This window comes from Sapajus apella, unplaced genomic scaffold (assembly GCF_009761245.1).
Source record: "Sapajus apella isolate SASKATOON/1434 unplaced genomic scaffold, GSC_monkey_1.0 scaffold10, whole genome shotgun sequence".
In the NCBI taxonomy this organism is placed as follows: Eukaryota; Metazoa; Chordata; class Mammalia; order Primates; family Cebidae; genus Sapajus; species Sapajus apella.
This window is the reverse complement of record NW_022436950.1, coordinates 9267841-9288940: the sequence shown is the minus strand read 5'-3', so window position 1 is coordinate 9288940 and position 21100 is coordinate 9267841. Positions and strand designations below refer to the sequence as shown.

The following is a 21100-nucleotide window of genomic DNA, read 5'->3' as shown; positions in this document are numbered from 1 at the left end:
GACATTCATCCCACTGTGTCTTGCCCTCTCTTCCCCAAAACATCATTTTCCACTAAATCTTGTTCAACTCCTTAAATTGTTTATGAATCAGTTCTGATTTCCATTCTCTTTTTTTTGTTTTTTTAATAAAGATGAGGTTTCACCATGTTGGTCAGGCTGGTCATGAACTCCCGACCTCAGGTGATCTGCCCACCTTGGCCTCCGCAGTGCTTGGATTACAGGTGTGAACCACCATGCCCGGCCTGATTTCCATGCTTTCTTGAAGAAGTTGGTCATAGTCTTTGTGATTTTTCGTCTTTGTAATTTTAGCAGTAGTCTTCTTACTGTACTTTTTAAACATCATCTCTGCTTTACATCTTCAGTGTAGTCTCTTCTTGTAACACATAGGACCTTCATGATCTGGTCTTTGTTTCTCTAAGTAAATTGTAGAGGTTTAGAATCATTACCCAAAATGTTTGGAATATGAAGTGTTTCAGAGTTTGGATTTTTTTTTTTTAAATTTTGGAATATTCACATGTACATAATGAGATATCTTGGGGATGGGACTCATGTCCAAATGTGAAATTCATTTATGTTTTATATATATGTATATATATAGACTGAAGGTAATTTTATACAATATTTTAAATTTGTGCATTAAATGAAATTTGTGTACATTGAACTGTCAGAGGCAAAGATGTTGCTGTATCAGCCACCAATGTCTCAGTCTATGGTTCTTTGGCATCATCATCATCATTCCTGACTCTGAATTGATATGCTAACAGTAAGCAGCCATTTTCTTACACACATGTAAGTACTTAACAGTAAAAAGTATGACATACTGGGCTGGGCACAGTGGCTCACACGTGTAATCCCAGCATTTTGGGGAGGCCGAGGCGGGTGGATCACAAGGTCAGGAGTTTGAGACCAGCCTGCCCAACACGGTGAAATGCTGTCTCTACTAAAAAATACAAAAATAAGCTGGGCGGGTGGCAGACACCTATAATCCCAGCTACTCGGGAGGCTGAGGCAGGAGAATCGCTTGAACCCGGGAGGCAGAGGTTGCAGTGAGCTGAGACCGTGCCATTGCACTCCAGCTTGGGCAACAGAGTGAGACTCCGTCTCAAAAAAATACATACATATGACATACCATTAATAATACCAAAACAGAGATATTGACCAATGGAACAGAACAGAGGCCTCGGAGGCAACACCACATGTCTACAACCATCTGATCTTTGACAAACCTGACAAAAACAAGCAATGACGGGAGTCCCTGTTTAATAAATGGTGTTGGGAAAACTGGCTAGCCATGTGCAGAAAGCAGAAACTGGACCCCTTCCTGACACCTTACACTAAAATTAACTCCAGATGTATTAAAGACTTAAACATAAGACCTAACACCATAAAAACCCTAGAAGAAAACCTAGGCAAAACCATTCAGGACATAGGCATAAGCAAGGACTTGGTGACTAAAATACCAAAAGCATTGGCAACAAAAGCCAAAATAGACAAATGGGACCTAATCAAACTCCACAGCTTCTGCACAGCAAAAGAAAGTCATTAGAGTGAATTGGCAACCAACAGAATGGGAAAAAATTTTTGCGATCTACCCATCTGACAAAGTGCTGATATCCAGAATCTAAGAACTAAAACAGATTTACAAAAAAAAAAAAAAAAAAAAAAAAAAAAGAAGCCCATTCAAACATGGGTGAAGGATATGAACAGACATTTTACAAAAGAAGACATATATGAGGATATGTGGAGAAATAGGAATACTTTTACACTGTTGGTGGGAGTGTAAATTAGTTCAACCATTGTGGAAGACAGTGTGGTGATTCCTCAAGGACCTAGAAATAGAAATCCCATTTGACCCAGCAATCCCGTTACTGGGTATATATCCAAAGGATTATAAATCGTTCTACTATAAGGTCACATGCACACGAATGTTCATTGCAGTACTGTTTACAATAGCAAAGACTTGGAACCAACCCAAATGCCCATCGATGATAGACTAGACAAGGAAAATGTGGCATATATACACCATGGAATACTATACAGCTATAAAAAACAATGAGTTCCTGTCCTTTGTAGGGACGTGGATGAACCTGGAAACCATCATTCTCAGCAAACTGACACAAGAACAGAAAATCAAACACTGCATGTTCTCACTCATAGGTGGGTGTTGAACAGTGAGAACACATGGACACAGGGAGGGGAGCATCACACACTGGGATCTATGGGGGGGAAATAAAGGAGGGACAGCAGGGGTTGGGGAGTTGGGGAGGGATAATATGGGGAGAAATGCCAGATATATGTGATGGGGAGGAAGGCGGCAAACCACACTGCTATGCGTATACCTATGCAGCAATCTTAAATGTTCTTCACGTGCACCCCAAAACCTAAAATGCAATAAATAATGATAATAATAATACCAGGCTGGAGTACGATGGTACTGGAACTAAGGTGGTACCTCAGTTCAGGGTAATTAAGCAGCATAGTTGTTGTATCATCTGTATCTGTTGTTACTTCTTAGATAGAATATCATAATCATTTGATTTGGGATTTCTATTTTTATTTTTATTTTTGAGATGGAGTCTGGTTCTGTCGCCCTGACTGGAGTGCAGTGGCGTGCTGTCAACTCACTGCAACCTCCCCCTCCCAGGTTCAAGCAGTTCTCTGCCTCAGCCTCCTGAGTAGCTGAGATTACAGGCGCCTGCCACCACGCCCAGCTTATTTTTATATTTTTAGTAGAGATGGGGTTTCCGCATCTTGGCCAGGCTGATCTTGAACTCGACGTTGTGATCCACCCTCCTTGGTCTCCCAGACTGTTGGGATTACAGGCATGAGCCAGCGTACCCAGCCAGGATTTCTGTTATAAATATTATTATATTGCAGTGCAGTATGGATGCTTTCAGGTGAGTTTGAGGAGTATATAACTAATTATTCCTACTCTAAATGGTCCTGGCTTCGGTGCCTATGGGCTATCATTTCTGCTCTGTCTATATTTTCTTTTATTGCTTGTTGTAATCTTTTGGTATGTGCTGCTAACTGATGTTAAGCTTAACCCAGCTTCTTTTCATTTTCTCATTCTTTTCAATGTTTCTAATGCCCTTTGGAGTGGGAAAATAGATTAATTGAAACAATTTTAGTAAGAGAATATAGATTCTAAGAGAATTTCCTTGGGTAAGGTAAGTGGTACTGTAAACACGGGATTCAAGTACATTTCTCATTTTATTCGTCAATGGGATATAAAAATATGAAAAGTTTAGCCCCAGAAACCAGAAACAAAGTGACCTCAAGAAGTTTGACTGAACCACATTAACGTCTACTAATTCAGAGGGTAATAGCACTTAAGTTGGCCTCCCTCTCACTGCTGGACATCTTCAACTTTAGGAAACATGCAGAAGTCCTGATAGCCTACGGGGCTTCCACGAGGTGGAGACGGCTACAGCCGGCAAAAAGCAGAGGTGTTATCCATGACTGGGCTCTAGAGGCAGTCAGGAGAGAGCAGACCCCACAGAGGGGTCTTATCACCCCACAGAGGTGATTGATACTTGCCTTCTGGAACTTCCCTCAGTGGTATTCCTTTATCCTTATCCTAAAACTGCAAATTGATAAAAGGATAAATGTATGTCCCATAAATTAAAAATGGTTCACCTGGGCACGGTGGCTCACACCTGTAATCCCAACACTTTGGGAGGCTGAGATGGGTGGATCATGAGGTCAGGAGTTGGAGACCAGCTTGACCAACATGGTGAAACTATCTCTACTAAAAATATAAAAATTAGCCGGGTGTGGTGGCTCACGCCTGTAATCCTAGCTACTCAGGAGTCTGAGGCAGGAGCAACGCTTGAATCTGGGAGGCAGAGGTTGCAGTGAGCCAAGATTGTGCCACTGCACTCCAGCCTGGGTGACAGAGCAAGACTCAAAAAAAAAAAAAAACAAATTTAAAATGGTTCATCTTTTGTCTGTGGCTAAATATGTCATGTACTCATTACATTCATCCTATTCATCAGAATCATACTGAACACCTACTAAATGCTCAGATTTTAGGCGCTGGGGATATAATAGTAAGATGGACAAAGTTGCTGTTCTTTCTAAGCTTCTGTTCTAATTAAGCTGGACAGTAAATAAGTAAACATAACTGAGTAAAAATTTCAGGTGGCAGCAAGTGCCACAAAAGCAATAGAATGTACTGATGTGATGAGAGAGCACATTTCTTAAGCTTTTGGGTCTCAAGATCTATTTTATTATTGAGGACCCAAAAGAGATTCATGGAAGTATAGATGCTTTATCTATTGATGCTACCTTATTAGAAATTAAAACTGAAAAATTTAAAAATATTTCTTAATACATTTAAAAGGAATAAGCTCATTACAAGTTATAAATAATGTGGTTTTTATGAAAAATAACCATATTGTCCAAAACAAAAAATTTAGTGAGAAGTGTAGCATTGTTTTAAGTTTTGAAAATCTCAGTGTCTAGCTTAATAGAAAACAGCTGGATTCTCATATCTATGTTTCTATTCAGACTGCTCAAACATTATTTTGCTTTAAGTATATAAAGAAAATGTATACTTAAAGTTGGGCACGGTGGCTCATGCCTGTAATTCTAACACCTTGGGAAGCTGAGGTGGGTAAATCACTTGAGGCCAGGAGTTCAAGACCAGCCTGGCCAACATGGCAAAACCCTGTCTCTACCAGAAATACAAAAATTAGCCAGGCCTAATTTTTGTGCACGCCTGTATTCCCAGCTACTTGAGAGGCCGAGCCATAAGAATTTCTTAAATCTGGGAGGCAGGGGTTGCAATGAGCTGAGATCACAACACTGCATTCCAGCCTGGGTGACAAGCAAGATTCTCTCTCAAAAAAAAATAATAATAATCTGACCTCATAGATGTGTAGTTGGAACAGAGACCAGTATTTTAATAGCTTTTCAGATAATTTAAAATATTTAATACCACACAATTGGTGGTTTCTTTGTTGCATTACAGAGCATGAAACTATATGAAGGTACTTTTTATATTCTGTACTTTGAAAGGAACTTTTACCAGTATATGATTTTATAACATGTTTTGGTCATTTAGAAAGTACAGATGGTGGCTGGGCGTGGTGGCTCATGCCTGTAATCCCAGCACTTTGGGAGGCCAAGTCAGATGGATCACTTGAGGTCAGGATTAGAGATAGCATGACCAACCTAGTGAAACCCCGTCTCTACTAAAAATACAAAAATTAGCCTGGCGTTGTGGCACGCACCTGTAGTTCCTGCTACTCAGGAGGCTGAGGCAGGATAATTGCTTGAATGAGGGAGGCAGAGGTTGCAGTGAGCCGAGATTGTGCCACTGCACTCCAGCCTGGATGACAGAGACTCTGTCACCAAATAAAAAAAAAGTACAAATGGTCCCTGACTTAAGAATTTTCAGCTTTATAATGTTGCAAAATAGATATACATTCAATAGAAACCATGCTTTGAGTACCCGTACAGCCATTCTGTTTTTCAGTTTCATTACAGTATTCAGTAAATTACGTGAGATATTCCACAGTTTATTATAAAATAGGCTTTGTGTAAGAGGATTTTGCCCAATGGTAGGTTATTGTGTTCCAAGCACATTTTAGCTAAGCCGTGCTAAGCTCTGATGTTTTGTGGGGTAGGTGTATGTATAGTAAACGCACTTTTGACTTACAATATTTTCAACTCTTGATAGTTATATCTGCAGGTAGCTCCATCATCAGTTGATGAGGAGCGTCTGTGTTGGATCACTGACATATACAGATTTCCCAAATGTTGACACATACAGATTATAAAGATAAACTTTTTTAAATAACACCGCTGATCTCATTAGAAGAGTCTTAAGTATTGGGATGTGGTCAACCTTATCCATGATGTATTTAAATTTCAGAATTCAGCTTTGGCAACAAATACAGTTTGTAGTTTTCCTTCAAGTGACAGGTTCATTTCAGTCATTTTGGAGAAAACATCTGCCAAATAATTCAAGTCTGAATAATTTATCAATCTTTCTTCCAATAACAAAAGCAGTTCAACTTACAGCTGAAATAGTGATAAAAGTACTTTTCTTTAAGATAACCCGTCATTCTGTAAGGAGCCAAAGGCACTTTATATGTACATCCCATTTGTTTTCTGAAGAGCAGTCCATGCAAATTACTTATGCTGAAATAGCTTAAGACTAGGAGGGAAAAACCCTGGAATTTCCTATTCACTTTCTTATCAGGATTCAGAAGGAAGTAGCAACTAATACAAATGGTGAAGAGAGGGTACTGAGACCTGAAAACAATGGAAAGATGAAAATTGAATCACTAAATTAAAAACAGTGAAAAACAGTTGATGTTATACTGAAAATCTAATGACATTAAACCCAGGTGCTTGCAACCTATTTAGCATTGTTCTAGAAATTCTAATCAATGCATAAAGAAGTGGTTTAGAAGTAAAAAATATACCTATTGCAAATAAAGAGGGAAAATTAATATAGAGATACTTATAAACATTTACAAAATACAAGATAATTAATGGGAAAATAAGTTTATTAAGGCGGTTATATGAATAGAATATTCATAGTTTTTCTAAACACTGTGTTATACTGTGTTTGCATTGCTCTAAAGGAATACCTGAGACTGGGTAATTTATAAAGAAAAGAGGTTTAATTGGCTTACAGTTCTGTAGGCTTTACAGAAAGCATGGTGCTGGCATCTGCTTCTGATGAGGCCTCAGGAAGGTAACAGTCACGGTGGAAGGCCGTAGAGAACTAGCATGTCACATGGCAACGGCAGGAGAGAGATGGGGATAGTGAGAGACAGGAGAATGACTAGGAAGTGCTACACTCTTTAAAACAACCAGATCTCACATGAGCTGTAGAGAAAGAGTGACTAGGAAGTGCTACACTCTTTAAGAGAGCCAAATCTCGCATGACCCCACAGCGAGAAGGCTGTCATTACCATGGGGAGGGCACCAAGGCATTCATGAGGGATCCACCTCTATGATCCAAACACCTCCCATCAGGCCTCATCTCCAGCACTGGGGTTATGTGGTGTTTTTTTGGGACAGGGTCTCACTCTGTCACTTAGGCTGGAGTGCTATGGCACGGTCATAGCTTGCTGCAGCCTCTACCTCCCGGGCTTAATTGATCTTCAGCCTCCCAAGTAGCTGGGACTACGAGCACATGCCACCATGCTTGGCAGATTTTTCTATTTTTTTGTAGAGACTGAGTCTCACAGTGTTACCCGGGCTGGTCTCAAACTCCTGGGCTTAAGCAGTCCACCCAAATTGGCCTTCCAGATTGCTGGGATTATAGGTACGAGCTGCCATGCCTGGCCCGGGGATTACATTTTAGCATGAGATTTAGAGGGGACAGATATCCCAATCATATCATCAACCATATCTAGAAAATGTAATTTTACCAAAAAGTAACTAATTCACTATAGCAACAAAAAAACAGTATAAGATGTCCGGGAACACTTTCATCGGGAAGCACACTGAACCTCTATGAAGAAATCTTTAGGACTTTGTTCAGAGGTATAAGAATTACCTGGTCTATGTTATCAGACGTAAATATGGAATATAGTTAAAATGCCATTTCTTCCCAAATCATGCTTAAAGCACTTCTATTCACAGCAAGATCATTTTGAAACTTTACAGATATAAGTTCTACTCTGTTTTGAAGCAAAATGCATACTTCCAAACCTGTTCCACCCACATTCTTCACTCTCATCATTAGCAGAACTGTCCTTCCAGTTTTTCAGGTCAAAAGTCTTAAGGGTCACCCATGACTACTTTCTCACTCCCCAAATCTATCTACTTTGTCTGGAAAAAGAAAAGAGTCCAGGCAGGGTGCGGTGGCTCAAGCCTGTAATCCCAGCACTTTGGGAGGCCGAGGCGGGTGGATCACGAGGTCAAGAGATCGAGACCATCCTGGCCAACATGGTGAAACCCCGTCTCTACTAAAAATACAAAAAGTTAGCTGGGCGTGGTGGTGCGTGCCTGTAATCCCAGCTACTCAGGAGGCTGAGGCAGGAGAATTGCCTGAACCCAGGAGGCGGAGGTTGCGGTGAGCCGAGATGGCGCCATTGCACTCCAGCCTGGGTAACAAGAGTGAAACTCCGCCTCAAAAAAAAAAAAAAAAAAAAAAAAAAAGAAAAGAGTCCAGAATCTAATCACTTCTCCCCATTTTTTTGTTCCCACTGAGCTCTCATTTTCTCTACCCTGGATTACTGCAATGTCCTGCTCACTGCTCTCCCTTGGTTTCCCTACAACCATAGTGATTCTTTCAAAACATGAGTCAAATAATATATTCCTTAGAGTAAAAGTCCAAGTCCTAACGGAGGCCTAAAATAAGTTCTGCAGGCAAATCTTGTAAGGTCTATTTTTATCAATCTCGTGAGCTAAGAATGGTTTTTACATTTACAGAGTTGGTTAAAAAAGCAAACAAGTATATGAGGCAGAGACCTTATATGGCCTGCAAAGCTTAAAATATTTGCTATCTGCTCTTTTACATAAATGCCAACTCCTGCCCTGAACAATGAGGCCCATGACCTTAGTGGTCTTGTCTCCTAATGTTCTTCATCACATTGGTCTCCTTTCCTCACGCACTCCAGTCATACTCCTGCCTGCAGACCTTTGCATTTGGCTTTTTCCTTTGCCTGAAAGATTCTTTGCCTAGTGCTCTTTTTGGCTTGCCTCCTGTCTTTTTCAAGTCTTTGCTGAAATGCCACTTTTCACCCAGCCCGCTATATAAAAGCCAAGCCTATTCTGTGGCATTCCTCTTCCCCCTTATCTTGCTATATTTTCCTGGGCAGTATGCTTAATGATACTTGCTTACTGTTTTCCCCAGGTTAGACCATCAATCTTTCAAAGATGGCTCAACAAATAGGTGTATTTATTGAAAATGGAATAGAAAACAGAGTTTTTAATAACATGAAACACTGTCGTCTTGTACTCTTCTGAATTCTTAATATCTTATGTGAATTAGTTAAAACAAATATTGCTGGCCGGGTGCAGTGGCTCATGCCTGTAATCCTAGCACTTTGGGAGGCTGAGGAGGGTGGATCACCTGAGGTCAGGAGTTCAAGACCAGCCTGGCCAACATGGTGAAATCCCGTCTCTACTAAAAATAGAAAAATTAGCCAGGCATGGTGGTGGGTGCCTGTAATCCCAGCCACTTAAAAGGCTGAGGCAGGAGAATCGCTTGAACCCGGGAGGTGTAGGTTGCAGTGAGCCAACATCATGCCACTGCACTCCAGCCTGGGTGATAGAATGAGACTCCATCTCAAAAAAAAATACGCACACACACACACACACTGCTAAGACTAGTGTAATAGTTTATATATATTGAATTTGTGACTGAGGAGTGAGTACCATATTCTCTGGATTCTGTGATGGTGACCAAGTACTGTATTATATTTCTGTTCAGTGTTTCTGCCCACAGAATTAGTAAGATAAATGTCCTTACTCAAGAGATCTCTGCTAGTGGTATTGTCCATATAAGTTTATGTTCATCATCTTTCCCTATATTTAAGGATAATCGGGGATATTTTTCCTGATTAGATAAATAATCATACCTAATAGATGTGGTGATTGAATCACTGTGGGCTTGTTGACAGGGTTTTAGTTATTTATAGGATAACAGTTCTCAAGTCTAAGCTGACATTCATTATGATTGACTTATATGAAGAGAATTACAGGATTTAATTAGCCAAGTTTATGAATGACAAAAATTGGAGAATAGCAAATTCTATGAGTGCCTGAATTAGGCACCAAAAAAGGGTCAATTAGCTGGAGGTGGTGGGTCAGTGGTTAGAGGGAATATATAATATTAATTGATAAAACACTGTGCCAATAAAAGTATGGTCCTGTTCTCTATCTAAAAAACAGAACATATGTTAACAAAGAAAATAAAATCATTAAAAACGCTTGATTAATTTAAAAGAAGGCAGAAAATGGAGGAAGGGAATTAAATAACAGATGGGATATAGAAAACAAATAGATGATAGACTCAGATGTACTCTATCAATCACATTAAATATAAATGGTCTGAATAACCCATTTAAAAAGCAGAGATTGTCAGATTGGATGAAAAAATTCCTACTGTATGGTACCTATTAAAAAATGGACTTTGCAGGTAGCAACACAAATGGGTTAAAAGTAAAAAGAATGGAAAAAGATAAACGTTGTTAACACTCATCCGAAGAAAACTGGAGTGGCTCTACTAATAGCAGACAAAATAGACTTTGGAGCAATGAATATTACCAGGGATAAAGAAAGTCATTTTATGATAAAGTAGGGGTCAAATGTTCCAACAGATACAGTAATTCTAAACATTTATGCGCTTAATAACATATAGTGCATAATATATAGTAGACCACACAGACAACAGTGTGGTCAATAGCAGACCACACAGACAACAGTGGTTCCATAGATATAATACCATATTTTTGCTGTACCTTTTCTATGTTTAAATAAACAAATACTTGCCATTGTGTTCCAACTGCCTACAGCATTCAGTGTAGGTAACATGTTATATAGATTTGTAGCCCAGGGGCAACAGGCTGGAGAAAGTCGCCTAATGATGCATTTTTCGGAATGTGTCCCTGTTGTTAAGTAATATGTAACAGGACTTCAAGTTTCTAAGGATAGAGTCCATAATAACCTCTTAATAACAGAGCTTCAAAATAAAGCAAAATAAAACCTGATAGAACTGCAAGAAGTAGTCAAAGTCACAATTAATAGTTGGAGATTTCAGTACCCCACTCTCAAGAATTGATGGAACAAGCAGGCAGAAAATCAGCAAGGATTTTCTAGGTAGACCAGAATGATACTGTCAACCAACTTGACCTAATTGACATATATAGAACACTCAACAACTGTGGAACACACCTACACATTCTTTTGAAGTTCACATGGAAGATCTACCAAGGTAGACTATATTCTGTGTCAAAGAAAAAGGGCTCAGCACATTTTAAAGGATAAAGTCATACAATGGGTGTTCTATGACTGCAGTAGAATTCAATTAGAAATGAATAACAGAAAAATCCTTGGAAAAATCCCCAAATATTTAAGAACTAAATATCATACTTCTAGATAACTCATGGATCAAAGAAGATACCAGAAAGTAGTTTGAGGCCAGACACAGTGGCTCATGCCTGTAATCCCAGCACTTTGGGAGACTGAGGTGGGCAAATCACTTAAGCTCAGGAGTTTGACATTAGCCTGGCCAACATGGCAAAACCTCTTCTGTAGTAAAAATACAAAAAAATTGGGACGTGGTAGCATGTGCCTATAGTCCCAACTACTCGGGAGGCTGAGGTGGGAGGACTGCTTGAGCCCAGGGATGTTGGAGGCTGCAGTGAGCTGAGAGGTCGCACCATTGCACTCTAGCCTGACTGACAGAGTGAGACCCTGTCTCAAGAAAAAAGAAAGTAGTTTGAGTGAAATAAAAGCAAAAACACATTTCAGAATTAGTGGGATGCTGCTAGGCTTTACTCAGGGAAATTTCTAGCACTCAATATCTATTTTAAAATATATTTAAAAAGAAGAAAGTTCTGAGTTTCTACCTGAAAAACTAGAAAAAGAAGCGCAAATTAAATACAAAGGAAGCAGGAGTCTGGGTGTGGCAGAGCCTCCTAGATCAAGGCTCTGAGTTGAGAGGTGAAGTCCCTATGTCCCATGGGGTCAGGCATATTCATTCTAAACTATGGAGCCTGACTTTCACATATGATCAAATGATAACTTCAGTTTTAATTACACTTAATAAATTTTAAAAAATAAAACATTTAAGTTATAGGATCAACTTGTATAGTAACCAGTACTCCAAAGTTCACACCTAATGCTCACCTCACTAGTAACAATATCAGAACTAAACTGCTTCCCTCCCAGGGTGAGGACACAGGTAACCAGAATCACATGCCACATAACACCTCATCAATAGCAGACCACACAGACAACAGTGGTTCCATAGATATAATACCATATTTTTGCTGTACCTTTTCTATGTTTAAATAAACAAATACTTGCCATTGTGTTCCAACTGCCTACAGCATTCAGTGTAGGTAACATGTTATATAGATTTGTAGCCCAGGGGCAACAGGCTGGAGAAAGTCGCCTAATGATGCATTTTTCGGAATGTGTCCCTGTTGTTAAGTAATATGTAACAGGACTTCAAGTTTCTAAGGATAGAGTCCATAATAACCTCTTCAAGTAGCACTAAGACTGTGAGACTTTCCACTACCTGCTTTCCCATTAAAAAATAAAAGAGGGGGGGAAACAAGCAATTAGCAAGCCAAACATGAGTACGAATGGCCTTTTTAGAGATCACCAAAAGCTCTGGAGGTTTCCTTTAAACTCCCTTGACTTAAATCCAGTATTTCCACAGTACCTGTCAGTGCACTATGTCACTATAGGCAACTGTTGATAAAAAATAGTGATACAAAAGTACAGTTTCAGAAGACTCGAGAAGACAGCTCACATATCCATTAGTGCTTCTATACCACGTCCCTGAAGTACTCACAGCCTGTCCCAACATTCCTCCCCTGAACCCAAGCACTCAGTAGATCTAAACTGGCCTTACGTTAGGAAACACAAGGTGACAAGAAGGCTACTCCCAGATGGAGGGACAGGACCATCCTTGGTGAGATACAAGACTGGGCTGCCCGCTTCATTGTCCCCAATTTTTAGTAGTTAGTAGGAAGACTAACCTCAGTATCATAGAAAGCACACTTAAAGACAAACATAGTAACATAGTTGAAGTATAGAAATGGCCAAGTGTGCTGAGAGAGGAGTGACCAGGCTGACCCAGAAGTTCAAAACTCTCCTGTAAGGAACAGTTGAATGACCTGAAGATGGTGAGGTGCAGCCTCGGGAGAAGAGTTGAGCAGAGTAAGGTTGCAGGACAGAGGGAGTCACTGTAGTTCTTAGTCGTATGTATTTGGGAGACCATATCATATGACAGAAGGATTAGAACTGACAGTGGCAGGAGGTAGAATTCAGACCCATGAGTGGAAATAAAGCAAGAAGCCCAGTTTTGTCTTGATAGTAGGAAAAACAGTAAGTGGAAGTTGGCATTTTCAGAAGATAGCAAGTATTTTGTTTCTTCAACAAAACAAAAACCTTGGAGAGGTATTGGCATGGGCTAGTGACCACTTAGTTAAGTGTACTAGAAGGAATTTAAGCTTTGCATCTTTGACACATCCTTATATTGATATTCCACCATCCTTTGCAAGGCGCCTTTTTATAGAGTCCCCCATCTTATTTTGAGATAGAATTGGTTCCGGTTTCTCGTGATCTAGATGAAGAAAGCTGTTATTTACTAGGTAACCTGTTACTGTATATTAGAGTCAAAGATAGAATTCACACCTAGCTCTGCCAAACCCATGGTAAAATTATGCCTTTTTCCACTTTATTCATTATATCCCTGGTCTTTTTCTATTCATGTCTTGTGATCTTATAGACAGAATGGTAAATCTAACATTTAAGCATTTATTCCTTTATTTGTAATATGTTAGTATTTGTTTTATATGATCCACAGTTACCACATTAAGAATCATGTATGATATAAATAGATTAGTCTCTTAGGAACTATGCCACAGCTTTTAAAAGAATTCACACAAAACTAATTTTCTTACATTTTAAAAAAGCAGTTAATCTCACCATTCTTATTTTTAGGTGACTGGGGGATACGGGTGGAGTGGGACGTAGTCTTTCACTGCCAACAACCTAACAGATGTGGTATATGTGATTACTGTTTACACACTTCTTGTCCACCACATGCTGTATAAAGGAGGTATGGCTGCCTCGCTCAGCTTATAGGTGGTTCCCTTCCTCGCGATGAATGCTTCTGTTCACAGGGTTGAATAGCTATATTCACTCATTTCATGAGAGGAGTAAGTTTGCTGACATATTTAAGAGGGGGAAAGGGAGTAACCTTTTCATAGCATGGCCATTTAGCAGTGACTCATGGTTACTAAACTTGTTTAGAGTAATCTTGGACACCAGAAGGTTATTAATAGACTTTTCTTAGTCCATAATCGTTCAGCTTAGAATACTCACACATTTTCCTTAGTGAAGAGGTGGGGGTGGGGGAGGTAAAAAGCATTTATCACTCGAATTAATGTGATAATAAAAATTGTTCTTATTATCAAATACTTGGCACTAACAATATCTGTCAGTTCACTTTTAGATTCCATTTCACATCTGTGTCTTCATTTACTTTGATATAGAACTTTTATTTTTACAACAAGGTCATTTAATCTCTTCTTTTAGAATGTATTGATATTTCAGGCAGTAAATATAAATTGGTAAATATTTAGGGGCTCTTGTTTAAAATGATTCTTTTGCTGAAGATTGGGTTTAAAGAAACCCAAAAAAAAATTTAAGCCTCCCCGTTCCTCCCAAATCCAAGCTCTTTGAGTCATTTCTTTTTCCTTCCTTCCTTCCTTCCTTCCTTCCTTCCTTCCTTCCTTCCCTCCCTCCCTCCCTCCCTCCCTCCCTCCCTCCCTCCCTCCTTCCTTCCTTCCTTCCTTCCTTTCTTTTTCTTTCTTTTCTTTCTTTCTTTCTTTCTTTTTTTTTTGGAGACAGAGTCTATCTCTGTCTCCAGGCTTGAGTGCAATGGTGTGATCTTGGCTCACTATAACCTCCGCCTCCCAGGTTCAAGTGATTCTCCTGCCTCAGCCTCCCAAGTAGTTGGGATTAAAGGCATTCGCTGCCACACCTGGCTAAGTTTGTTTTTTTGTTTTTTGTTTTTTTCAGTAGAGACGGAGTTTCACCATGTTGGCTAGGATGGTCTCAATCTCCTGACCTTGTGATCCGCTCACCTCGGCCTCCCAAAGTGCTGGGATTACAGGGGTGAGCCACAGTGCCTGGCCTCTTTGAGGCCCACTGGCCGGCCTCCCCGCCCTCCTTCCTCCCTTCCTCTCCTCCCTCCCTCCCTCCCTCCCTCTTGTTGCCCAGGCTGGAGTGCAATGGTGTGACATTGGCTCATTGCAACTTCTGCTCCCCCAGGTTGAAGCAGTTCTCCTGCCTCAGCCTCCTGAGTGGCAGGAATTACAGGCGCCTGCCACCACACTTGGCTAATTTTTATATTTTTAGTAGAGATGGGCTTTCACCATGTTGACCAGGCTGGTCGCTAACTCCTGACCTCAGATGATCATCCACCTCAGCCTCCCAAAGTGCTGGAATTACAGGTGTGAGCCACCATGCCCACCCTCTTTGAGGCCTTTCTTAATAATAACTAGTTACATGTAAGTTAGAATCAATTCAGTTACGTAAACTAATGAACACAGGCAAGGAAAATTTTGTTACCTAGATCCCTTCAAAATTTTTCTAAAAAGATGACTTTATCAACATTGGTGCACGTTGGAGTTAACGTTTTTTTCATGCATAGGTGCCTTTTGTCATAGTCTACTGTACTTACTTGCATTGGCATCTCTTGCAGGAGATCCCCAGTTTGATTGAATCCACAGACCTTTTAGTGCCTCTCTGTGGGCAGATAGGCATAGGAGTCAAACCTTGTCTCTGTTCTTAAAGAGTTTATAATCTAGTAAAGGAAATACACATGTGACTAATGTAATATAGAGGGACTTGGATATGTGGATAAAATTCTGTGGGAATCAGAAGGGTGAAGCACTTACGTCTGTCAGAGACAGGTATAGAGATGACATTAGGTTTGAAGTGACATTTAAGCTGGCTTTTAAGGTTTTGGGCAGCAGAGAGTGAAAGGGAACGGAGTTTGAAACAGCCTAAACTATGGCATGTTCAGAAAACAGTGACAAGTTCAGTGTGACTTAAGGGGTAGAGATAAAGAGGAATGGTAGGAAGTAAGGCTAGAGATATAAGCTTGGTAGAATGACAAGGGCCTTATAGACAACCTAAGGGTATACTGAGGGGGAGTGCAAGTGGCCTTATGCTGTAAAAGTCTTCTTATGTGGCTTTGCTTTGTTTATTTTGAAATTCATTAATTCACAGGAAGTCACAGAAACGAGTACAGGAGAACCCACGTACGCTTCATCCATGGCCCCATGGTAACCTCTCACATAACTATATGCAGTGTCAAAACCAGAGCATTGACACTGGTACAGTCCACAGACCTTGTTCAGATTTCACCAGTTTTGCAATTGGTGTGGGTGTGGGTATAGCTCTATGCAATTGTATCACACTTCTGTAGCCACTGTTACACTCATAATATAGAACTGTTTTAATCACCAGCTCTCTTGCTACCCCTTTATAGCCAGACCCGTCTCCCCTATCCCTAACCCCTGCTGGCAACCACTAATGTGTTCTCCAAGTCTATATATTTTATTACTTCAAGAATGTTATATAAATAGAATCATATCGTGTGTAAACTTTTAAGATGAGCTTTCTTCCACTCAGCATCATTCCCATGAGATCCATGCAAGTGATTGTGAGTGTCAATAGTTCATTGCTCTGGAGAAATAAGTAGGTCGTGGTTCCAGGTGCTCTTTCTCCCTTCATCCAATTTTTTTTTTTAAGATAGCATTTTGCTCTTGTTGCCCAGGCTGGAGTGCAATGGCGCGATCTTGGCTTACTGTAACCTCTGCCTCCCTGTTTCAAGCGATTCTCCTGCTTCAGTCTCCCAAGTAGCAGGGATTACAGACATGTGCCACCACCCCCTGGCTAATTTTGTATTTTTAATAGAGATAGGGTTTCTCCATGTTGGTCAGGTTGATCTCGACCTCCCGACCTCAGGTGATCTGCCCATCTGGGCCTCCCAAAGTGCTAGGATTACAAGCATGAGCCACCGCGCCTGGCCCCTTCATCCACTTTTTTAGTTTTACTTTGTACTAACTAGTATATTGGAATTCTGCATTGGGTAGTGGGGAAGTCTATGTGTGTGTGCACATATGTGTGTGAGAAATATCTTTGTTTCCTTCATAGATGCTAATTTATTTCTGCATCTACACAAAGTCATGTTCTAATGTATATGTTTATTTCCAAAAAAAAGCAGAAAATACAAGACTATAAAGAAAAAACCTCATCCTTAATTCAGAACTATATGAAACGACTACTGTTAACATGGTGGGGATTCTCATTCCTATTCTGTCTCGCTCTCTGTCTCTCTGGGGCAAAGAAGTAAATGAGTATGGGGTCATGCTGTCCTGTAACCTGTTTGTTTTTTTTTTTTTTTTTTTCTTTTTTCTTTTTAAAGATTTTGGATTTATTAGTCTTTGATGGTGTCTTTTACCAACTTCAGAATCAAATTTCTACAAATAGTGGTAAAATTTAACTTTAAAGTCATTGTAACCTGTTTTTGTTTTTGTTTTTTTAACGTCTTTTCATGTTCATATGGATCTCAACTTTTGTTTTGTTTTGAGATGGAATCCCGCTCTGTCATCTAGGCTGGAGTGCAGTGGCATAATCTCAGTTCACTGCAACCTCTGTCTCCCAGGTTTAAGTAATTCTTATGCCTCAGCTTCTCAAGTAGCTGGGATTACAGGTGGTCAGTTGATTTTTGTATTCTTAGCAGAGATGGGATTTCACCATGTTGGCCAGGCTGGTCTCAAACCCCTCACCTCAAGTGATCTGCCACCTTGACCTCCCAAAGTGCTGGGATTACAGGTGTGAGCCACCGCAGGCTGCCCTCAATTATTTTTAAAGCCTACCGTGGTTTTTCCATTGTATGGGTATATCATGATTAAACTAGTGCAGTGGGTAACTTTTACTTCTAATTCTTTGCTATTGTAAATAACATTGCATGTACTTACCTTTACGTACTTGTCTGTTTCCATAGAGTAAATTCCTAAAAGTATAATTCACAGGAAGTTGCAGAAATGAGTCAGAGGGCTTGTAGCTTTTAAAGCTCTTCGGTAACATTTTGCCAGATTACCCTCCAGTAAAATTGTACCAATTTATTTTCCTACCAACAGTGTGTCTGAAGGCCTTTGCCTCTGATAAGAGGGAAGACTATTTTATCCTTTTAAGATTATTACTGTTACTGTGAAATAGAATCTTGTGTAAGGTTTCTAATGTCTGACTTGGCCATTTCTATACTTCAACCATGTTACTATGTTTGTCTTTGAGTGTGCTTTCTATATTGAGGTTAGTCTTCCCACTAACTACTAAAAATTGGGGACAATGAAGCGGGCAGCCCAGTCTTGTATCTCACCAAGGATAATCCTGTCCCTCCATCTGGGAGTAGCCTTCTTGTCACCTTGTGTTTCCTAACGTAAGGCCAGTTTAGATCTACTGAGTGCTTGGGTTCAGGGGAGGAATGTTGGGACAGGCTGTGAGTACTTCAGGGACGTGGTATAGAAGCACTAATGGATATGTGAGCTGTCTTCTCGAGTCTTCTGAAACTGTACTTTTGTATCACTATTTTTTTTTTTATCAACAGTTGCCTCTAGTGACAGTAAAATAGTGCACTGATAGGTACTGTGGAAATACTGGATTTAAGTCAAGAGAGTTTAAACGAAACCTCCAGAGCTTTTGGTGATCTCTAAAAAGGCCATTCGTACTAATGTTTGGCTTGCTAATTGCTTGTTTCCCCACCCTCTTTTATTTTTTAATGGGAAAGCAGGTAGTGGAAAGTCTCACAGTCTTAGTGCTACTTGAAGAGGTTATTATGGACTCTATCCCACAGTTTAGAATGAATATGCCTGGCCCCATGGGACATAGGGACTTCATCTCTCAACTCAGAGCCTTGATCTAAGAGGCTGTGCCACACCCAGACTCTTTCCTTTATGTGCTGTGCCCTTTTGGAGCCTCCACACTCCCACCACATACGGCTGCTCTGCGCAGCCACACAGGATGAAGCACTTCTCAGAAGCCTGCTAATGTCCTTTATCTGAACCAAAATCCAATTCAGGATCACACATTACTAAGGAAACAACTAGGAACTGAAACAAAACTTCATACCTCTCTTCCAGACAAGTCAGCAGTAAGGGATGATCCATATCACTTTCCAGGCATGTGAGTGGGTTTGTTGTAAGGGGGCTTGTTCTGTCATGTCTTTGGCTGCTGTTGATAAAGCAGTCTGCCATGAAACACAATGTGAGGCTAACTGGTCCATAGAAGTGTAGCATCTATGTCTCGGAACACCATATTGTCTGGGAAACTTCCCAGACAATTCAGTCAGTTAACAAAATCATCAGGTCATTCCATGTGTAAATCTCCATCTTAAGTGCTTTCCAAAGCCCATGAATATGTGAGAGCGATGAAAAGTACATGTGAGAGGTTATAGCACTACAAGGTCAGTGACTGAAATAAGATCACAGCTGCTGGAGGCATCAGAGAAGGAGAGAGTCATGGGAAGGAGAAGAGTCCGGATGCAGGAGCTCTAAAAGTGGAGAGAAGGAGGTGAGCACTCAGGCTTTTAGGTGAGCTTGAGTAGAAACAGAGATGCCCAGGGTGAGGATAGGAATGTAGATGATCGGGCAAAAGAGAATTGAAGACTTTTATTTGGAATTTGAGATCTTAACAAAATGGGAGTGGGTCTCAGAGGTCATCGGGTCCAGCTCCCTTAATTATCAGATGTTCCAGTAAGACCCGACAGGTTTCCATGAGGCCACACAACTGGTACAATTGCAAAGGGATCCCTCAGTCAAAGCCAACCTCCATTTTGCCCTTTCTCCACTGCATAGAGAGAGAGCCATCAGCCTTGGAACTAAAGTAGAATGCTCCTTCCCTGTGAAGAAAAGGCAAAAAGAGGACTGATGAACTTCTCAGACTTACAGAATGGTTTTGAAGAAGAGCTTTCACCCAGCCTCCCTAAATATTAACATCTTTTATAACCACAGGAGAATGATAAAAATACAGAAAATAACATTGGTATAATACTATTAACTAATGCACAGGTCTTTTTCAGGTTTCATCAGTTGTCCTGCTGTCGTTTTTCTGAACCAAAATCCAATTCAGGATCACACATTGCATTTAAGGAGTCGTAACATCTCCCTAGGGCTCCTTTGATCTGGAACAGTTCCTCAGTCTTTCTTATGGCTTTTACGACCTTGGTACTTCTGAGAAGTACTAGCGAGCTGTTTTATAGAGTGTCCCTTGATTTAGATTTGGCTGATGTTTCTTCATGATTCAGTGTCAATTATGCATTTGCAAGAATACCACAGAAGTGAAGTACCCTTTTCAATGCATCATTTCAGGAGGCAGAGATGTCAATACTCATTATTAACGATGTTCGTCACATCACTTGGTTAAGGTGGTGTCTACTGGAAAATTACTATTTTTCCTTTTGTCATTAATTAGTATCTTGGGGCCCGGCTCAGTGGCTCATGCTGTAATCCCAACACTTTGAGAGGCTGAAGTGGGTGGATAACTTGAACTCAGGAGTTTGAGACCAGCCTGGCCAACATGGCGAGGCTCTATTGCTACAGAAAATTTAAAATCTTGGCCAGACGTGGCAGTGCACACCTGTAGTCCCAGCTACTCAGGAGTCTGAGGTGGGAGGATCACGAGCCTGGGAGGTCAAGGCTGCAGTGAGACATGATTGCACCACTGCATTCCACGTGGGTGAAAGAGCAGAACCCGGTCTCAAGAAAAATAAGTATCTTGTGGGAACGGATCTTCTCCTCTAAAAGTTTCTCAAGTGATTGTGAGTGTGTTGCCAGGTTTGAGAGAGGATGCAGAAATACATCAAGATGGAGTGAGGAAGTCGAAAATGTTTTGATTAGAAAGTCTTGTGTTAATATAGAAGGAGAGAAACGCTAGATGTTCAGATAAAGGAGTAAAGAGAGACTGATGGGTCTTGAGAAAAGTGGAGCAGTTGTGAAATACGTGCTCCTGGGAGCTACTCGTTGGAAATCAACCCAGTTTAAAGGAATGCTTCTGAGCTGCTTCTGAAGTTGAATGTCATGGTGTATTGGTGAACCAAATGTGCACAAGTTCTGTCACTTTTTCTACAATGCTCAGAAATTTGGGAGCTCAAGTAGAGAAAGTTTTGAATAAAGCACATTCAAGATTGTATAGGGGAACGACGAGACATGGGCTGCTAGCATAAGTGGCCCTGAAATGTGCAGCGTTGGCAGGACAGAGAATGTGGTCGTAAGGGGTCAGTGGATTCGGTGACATGATGATTCAGCAGCTTGAAAAGGATAGCGTTTGGAGGAGCTGTAAGTGTGAATACCTTACTCAGTAGGTGTGAGGGCACAGA

General features: G+C 40.5%; 1 protein-coding gene and 1 long non-coding RNA gene across 3 annotated transcripts in view; one reads left to right on the top strand and one right to left on the bottom strand.

Annotated features, from left to right (window-relative positions):
- The window catches only part of CAB39 (calcium binding protein 39), a 102491-nt gene that overhangs the window by 46618 nt on the left and 34773 nt on the right, over positions 1-21100 (top strand). The window lies entirely within an intron of this gene.
- Positions 10419-12230, bottom strand: LOC116551677. Its single transcript, XR_004269037.1, has 2 exons — positions 12179-12230; positions 10419-10639 (listed from the first exon to the last, which is right to left on the bottom strand). It is a non-coding gene; the product is annotated as an uncharacterized LOC116551677 (long non-coding RNA).